The 7,512-nt window shown below is 43.0% G+C and overlaps 1 pseudogene; it reads left to right on the top strand.

Moving 5' to 3' along the window:
• The first annotated feature begins 5,154 nt into the window (after window positions 1–5,154).
• Window positions 5,155–5,244, top strand: LOC127233674 (uncharacterized; annotated as a pseudogene).
• Window positions 5,245–7,512: the final 2,268 nt, after the last annotated feature.

Below are 7,512 nucleotides of genomic sequence, written 5' to 3'. Positions count from 1 at the left end.
AGTTTGCAGGAAACAGACCATGAAGGTAAGCAGACCATTCAGTTTTCAGAGGAGGATATTCATGTAGCACCTGTGTGGCAGAGGTAAGACTGGGCTGGGCTGGGCTGACCAAGGGTACCCACAGGTAACAAGAAGGGATCCTGTTTGTACTGATGCTTGACAGAGGGCTCCCAGAATGCAAGGAATGAAACGGGGCATTAGGTTCTAGGAGCCTATATTTGCTTGGCCAAATGATATGGATTTTAAATAGGTGATTCCATTAATGAGTTATGATGATGAATCTGTGACATTTTCATGGTACTAAACAATTTACTCAGGAATATTTCAGAAACAATCCCTGCATAGCAAGCAAGACAGACCTAACTTTTGCCCATAAGAATCTCATACTCTAATAGGAAAAACTAAGTATTTAATATGCAACAATGGGTGTAGTCAAGAATGTGGGACAAAATATATTTTTATTCAGCATCCTCTACTCTTTCTGGAAAAAACTATGTGGCTACCATTCTTTTTTTTTTTTAAAGACAAAACTAACATCAAAACGAATTCTCTATAAGTATAAAATTAAATTTGGTGGTTAATACATGCCTGTCACTTATCTCTTTGGCCATAATAGATGAGATGTAGAGAGGGAGTTGGGAATAAGGCTTAGGAGTGCAGGTCAAAATTTTGTCATGAATGTGATGATCTATGAAGGTTCTGATGGGGCTGTTAAAATGCATTAATCTGTGACTAGGCAGCCATAGATCTCTACCTGCACTGTACCCGAAAATTTCCTTTTTAAACTTATCACTAGGTTTCTCACTGCCTGAGGCCTTTTAAATGCCTTAATAAGGTGTCAAATTTAGTAAATTATTGAGCCTATAATTATTGAACTGGTTTTCTTACATTTAAATCCCCATGCCTCCAATCTGTTGCTCAATGCTATGAGATTAGTTTCCTTAAGCTCCGTCCATTGTACTTAGTTGCCCTATTTAAAATATTTCTAGTGGCTCCTGGGTTTAATGAATTATATCTACTCATAAGAGCAATGCAACATCCTTTGTCTGCTCCCATGTGGACTTTTAATTTCACCAAGAAGTACCCTTGCTTCATCATCCCACAAATCCTGACTCCTCCCTAACTCCCATAGGGAACTCCATGCCTTGCCCTAGTTTTACTTCTCTCTGCTCCGTCAAAGCAGTCTACTGACTTCCCACCCCATGTGCTCCATGAACACCAGTTGGTTCTATCAAGTATGATGTAATATGGGTTGGAGCTGGTCATAGTATCATTAATGCTTAGCATCATGTTAGCTGCTAAAGATTACCCTGGCTGTTGCTTCCGCTTCCGGGGGTGTCTGCCAATATTGATGTAGCAGCAGGATAACCCACTCAACCTCTTCTCTCCCCTTTCTGCCCTGGCTGGTCTGGGGCACATGCTTCCCAAACAGCTTCCTCCTATGTACATTCCTCAGAAGAACAAGGGACAGAGATGGGTCCATGATTCCCAAGCTTCTAGAACTCAGGGTCTTTGGCTCTTGGTTTGGTAGCTGTCAATCACCAATCATCCTACCACCTTTACAAGATGCAGAATTCCATCTTGTAACTATAGCAGAAACCCTAAGGGTAAGGGTATTTGCATTTTTAATTTTTATAAAATTTTGTTATTAAAAACCTTGCCAAAAAATAAAAAGCATCACATACCCCAAATTAACTGGAGTTTTAAACAATTATTATTCCCAGGCTATTCTACTCTGAGCATTACTACCCATGGAGGAACAGATTGTGGGACAGTCTTGGTGTTACTCCTGAGTCCAAAGAGCAGTGGAGCGAGGGAGAATGGTGGCCCTTTGTGGGTACAGTGCAGTTTTTGACAATTGCAAGAACAGTTAGATATTTTTGGGAGTCTGGGGACAATTACTTGAACACCTTTAATATGTTCTTGAGCATCAGGTACCGGGAAGGTGGTGATGAAATGTCTAGTTTTCAGCATTCCATCCATCCCCCCTCTCTCCGTTACCTCTACCCTCCCCTTTTCCCATCTCCTTCTCCTCCCTTCTTTTTCCTACCCTCTTCCTATCTTCTGAGGTTCTGTTTTACTGTGTAGTCCAGGCTTGATTCCCCTTGCAATCCTCCAGAGTGCTGACTTTTTAGGAATGTGTCACAACAGCTGGTTCTTGTTCTATTTCTATAAACTTTATCTCTGTCTGTAAAGGCTGATAATGCTGCTGTCACCAGTGGCAATGTATGGGGAGGGCTATTAAAGAACGTCTAACTGTGCTTTCTCAATGTTACTCTCTAGAATTTGACTTTGGATTGTGTTTTAAAATGTAGGTGATAGGTAGTACAGCATATATATGTATAAATAGCAATATGGATATACTCATTCTGAACATTAACTTTCATTTCACTGTTCTGATACAATTTTTAAAAAGCTTACTTTCTCATTCCTGTTTAGGGCTCTATCCTGGATCCACTGTCAGAGGTCCCTTAGACTGCCCAGGCCTAACTGAGACCCACGTTCAGGGAGTCTGGGTCAGTCCTATGCTGCTTTACCAGCTATCAGTCTGGGGTCCATGAGTTCCAACTTGTTCAGGTCAGCTGTTTCTTGGGTTTCTGTAGCCTGTTCTTGACGCCTTTGCTCATCAGTTTTCCCTCTCTGCAACTGGATTCCAGGAGTTCAACTAAGACACAGTGGAGGGCTTAGGCCCTACCCTAAATGACTTGACAGATTTTTTAAAAAATTTTTTTCTTATTTTACATATTGATCCCAGTTCCCTCTCCCTCCCTCCTTCCCTTCCTCCCTGCCTTCCTCCTATGCCCCTTGATCACCCTCCCATCCCATCCCCCCTCCACTCCCCAGGGACAGATTTTGATGATCCCTCCTGGAAGGCCTCATCCTCCCTGGGGAGTGGTTGTGGGGGCATGGGAGGATGAGAGGGAGAGGGAACTGGGATTGATATGTAAAATAAGAAAAAAATATTAAATAATAAAAAAGAATATAAAGTAAGCTTACTTTCTATTTTTGTTGTTCTGTTTTTACTGTGTAAACCTGATTTCTCCCTAACTGGCTTCTCTTTCCTTATAACTCAAGACTGTGAATTCCATGTTGGGGACTCTCTCGGGGTTCAATGAACTCCCATTTGCCACTTATCTGTGGAAGCAGTAGTGTCAATCCACTTTTTAAATATTTCATTTTGATCATTTACTTCTCATTGCATTCATCCAGTGGAGCCAACGCTGCCCTCTGACCTTTAACTTTTTCATTTCCGTATGTGATCTCGTAAGGTACCGTTTGAGGAAACCAGACCTTGATCCCAGTCTCATGCGCTAACCCTTACATGCTTCATTGCCATGGTCACAGCCAACTGAATACATCCCATGTTTGTATATTGCACCAGATCTGAAAGCTAGCCTTTACATTTTGGTTTTGTACCTGTGATTTCACTAAAATTATTTGGCATGCCATTATGAATCTGAAATAAAAAGTTTTATAGTGTTAGTTAAAAATAATCTATCAGTTAAATAGTTCAGAAAATGAAGTAACTACTGAATACTGAATTGCTTGGTAAAAGTGCAGTGTGAAGGGAAGCAACCCAGAGTTATTGAATTCCTTACTTTTAGGTTGAACTCTTTTCGATTCAAGATTTTTTTTTTTTTTTTTTTTGTAACAGATCTAAATTTATATCAGTTGGCTACAATTTCCAGGATAGCCTTGTCACAGCCATATATCATCTCATCTTGGCAGCTACAGTAAATAATTGGGCCCGTGAGACATGGGTTTCCGTCTTCTCTGCACTGATGCCCTACAACCTCTGGCTTCTCCCCTGGGCCTGCAGGGCGATGGTACTCTTGCCTCTGGCCTTTTCATTTATTATTTATTTCATTTATTACAGGGCTCAGAACAAATTGGAATTGGCAAAAATGGAGAGTGAGACTGTGGAATGGTAATAGCCACGGTCTACATGATTACTCAGAACTGCAAGAGCACTGAGGGGCAAGAAAGGGTATATCAGTGCAGCAGATGTTTGATGCCTTTAGAAAATATGTGTGCCTCTTTGTAACAGTCAGCTAGCTGAATAAAGTTTTCCTTTGCTTCTTTTTTACTTCTGCTCTTGCCACTCAAAATGCAGCCTCCATTCCCAAGAGCAGGGCAGGGCCAGAGCAGGAAACAGACACATCTGTGCAGTCTGCTTCTCATAGAAAGTACCACTCTGCAAGCCTCAGTTTCTCTACTAACCACCCATAGATGCTTACTCTTTCCAGTCCCTGAAGTACAAAAGGGTCAGCTCACTGCTTAGTTATAGCATTCTGTTTTCAATGGCTTCCAACAAATAATTACATGCTTTTCAACTTCTGTACAAAGAACAATTTACTACAATAGAATTAAATATAATTCAGTAGATTTTACCATGCGATACTCATCCTGGATCAATCCTTCTGAAAACAGGGAGATTTTCTTTTTTTTAATGTTAGGTTTGTAATGCTGGAGATTGAACCCAGGACCTCACATAGCGTATACTAAATGAGCATGCTCCTGTGGAACCACTTCCACAGCCTCAGATAAGGAGATTTTAAATTGCCTGATCCCAGCCGATACCAAGGCAGGCATTCTATTCAGTGCCTAATACAAGTGAATATTCTTTTGGTCTTCTGATATAGATTAAACAAGCATGTGATTACACATACACTCCCCCAGACTCACTCACAAGCAGGTGCACATACATTACATGTCTCAGGATTTTCGGTTTTGCACATGGCTCCCATGTTTTGTATTCCCATGATATGTGGCACTGGGGAAAATAACAGGCAAGCACCTTCATCACTGGTTCAGAGGAGGAGGAAACAGGGTTAGAAAGGAAACATAATTGGGGAAATAACTTTCATAGGATTCAAACCCAAATCTGCCTAACTCCATGTCAGACTGTCTCATAGGCCATGCATATTACTCATCCCAGGCACTTAAACATATGGTGCCATGTAACACAGCTCCACTATACAAATAACTGCAATGGCTTATTCTCTTGCTCAATTTCTGCAAGCAAGAGAATTAGTAGAGTCCTTTTAAAGATGTGCGTGTGTGTGTGCGTGCGTGTGTGTGTGTGTGTGTGTGTGTGTGTGTGTGTGTGTGTGTGTGTGTGTGTGTGTAGGGGCCTGAAGAGGCCAGGAGACAGCATCAAATCCTGGAGCTCTTGCTCACAATACAGAGAAGATGCCCCTGCACAAGGTTGACACTCAACTTTGCGAAGTGTTCCATATTAAAAAAAGAAAGGAAGAAATTCTCTGGAGCTGGCATTATGGGTCATTTTGAGCCACCTGACATGAAGGCTGGAAACTAAATTTGTGTCCCCTGAAAGAGCAGCAAGTGCTTAACTACTGAGCTGTCTCTCCAGTTCTCAATTCAAAAATGTCCTAACTGTGCAGGTCTGATGAGTTGACATAGGGTGCTATGTAAGGCTCTCATTATCTGAAGTCATGGTTTATGCAGGGAGAATGTCACTAAGTACCAGCATCTGTCTGTTGGATTCTGGAGTATGGATGCTATATGACCAGCTGCCTCACACACTGCTGCCTTACCTTCTTTACCATCTGGAACTGCACCCTCAAACTGGGAGACAAATATAACCGTCCTTATGTTGCTTTTCATTTTTTAATTGCAGCAACAAGGATAGTAAGCAGGTTAAGAATGTAGCAGCCAATGATGTCTTGTCTACTCTGAGGAGATGAGAATGGGTCTGACGAAGTGGTTCTTCGAAGTAGACCAGAATCTGTTCTCAGCAATGTGCTTGGGAGAACTTCCACAGTAATATCTAACGCACTAGATAGCCCTCTTCAGGGACAGCCACAAGTCAGTTCTCCAATGCCTACTGAGCTGCAAATGTGCGTTAATAGAACTGATGGGTGGGCATAAAAAACAAAGCATATTGGTGGGTGTCTCTTTGGGATGAATATTTTGTTTCTTTCATTTTGCTAATTTTCTATATCTATATGTCATTTCTTTTTAAGTGTAACTTAATGAAGACGAACAACTAAAACACTGCTTAAGACAGGAACAGTGAGATTCAGGTTCTAATGTCTGGCGTGAGGGTTTATTTATTTATTTTTAATGCAGTGCACTTCCAGTCTCTGCATCTCTCTTGTTCCAAGGATGTCATTATCAATACTAATATAAAATTTTCATTGCTTCAACCATTACAATATACAGGGAATGGATTTTTCAATTTGTCAAGTTCCAGTGAGTATATTAGCAGCAGGCATGTGGTGTCGCCAGTAGCATCTCTAATTTTGATTGTTCTGAATCTTTGTGTTTATATCGGGTCTCCAGTGGTGGAAGGCCTCTCTCCTCTTTCCCTCTGACTGATTTTCCTTAAATCTCTTGTTATCTCATCTGAGTCTTTAGAATGATAAATACTAAAAGCAACCTGTGAGATAGCAAATACATTGATAAAATACAACTTTAAGCTCTGGGAACCATGTTGAAGAGAGGGAGGAGGGATTGAATGAGCCGGGTGGGGGTGAAGTGGGGGGTGAGGGGTCAAGACCATGACAGGGGAACCCACAGAGACAGCTGACCTAAGCTCCTGGGAGCTCACAGACTCTGGACCAACAGCTAGGGAGCCGGCATGGAACAGACCTAGACCCTCTGCATGTGTGTGACAGTTGTATAGTTTAGTCTGTTGCTCTTAGCAGTGGAATCAGGACCCTGGCACTTTTGCTGCCATTTTGGAACCTATTCCTTATGGTGGGATGCATTGCCCAACCTTGATGCAGGGGGAGGAGCTTCTTCCTGCCTGTACTTGATATAGTGTGCTTTGTTGACTCCTATTGGAGGCCTGCCTCTTTCTGAACTGAGAAGGAGGAGGAGTGGATGGGGAAGGGGAAGGGGAGGGTGGGGGAGGGATAGAGGGAGATGGGGGCAGAGAACAGGAGAGGAGGAGAAACTGTGCTCATGTGTAAAATAAATAAATGATAGGATACAGAATCATGCTGTAGTGTTGCTGTCCCAGGGAGATGCCGCTGCCAGGGCCATACCGATCCGAGTGGCCAGCAGTGCTACCCAGGGCCACAGTCTGAGAGGCACGTCTGGGTCCATGGCTCTACTGCAGCCAAGGTCTGTGTTGATGTCCTAGGCTCCTGTTACCATCAAAGGCCATGCAGATGCTTGGGGTCTGGGCCACCACCTGGGGCCATGTGGGTGTTCAAGGGCTATGCTGCCACTGGGGCCATGCTGATCTGAGTGACCTGCACTGCCAGCAATGGTGACGTCCAGTCCACGGCTGCTGCTGAGGAATATGTCTGGGTCAGGGTCTTACTGCAGCTGGGTTCTGTGTTGCTGTCCATGACCTCTGTTGTCACCAAAGGCCACATGGATGTGTACATGTTGGTGTCCATGGGCTGTGCTGCTGCTGGAGTCATGCCAATCTGGGTGGACTGAGCTGCCATGTCTGGCCCATGGTCTGCTGCAGTAGGGATCTCTGTTGATGTTGATGTCTGTTGCCCCTGCAACCACAGGGGTGAATGCCAATCATGT

Source organism: Phodopus roborovskii, unplaced genomic scaffold (assembly GCF_943737965.1).
Source record: "Phodopus roborovskii unplaced genomic scaffold, PHOROB, whole genome shotgun sequence".
Lineage (NCBI taxonomy): Eukaryota > Metazoa > Chordata > Mammalia > Rodentia > Cricetidae > Phodopus > Phodopus roborovskii.
The sequence above is the reverse complement of the archived record's forward strand: the minus strand, read 5'-3'. Positions and strand labels throughout refer to the sequence as shown.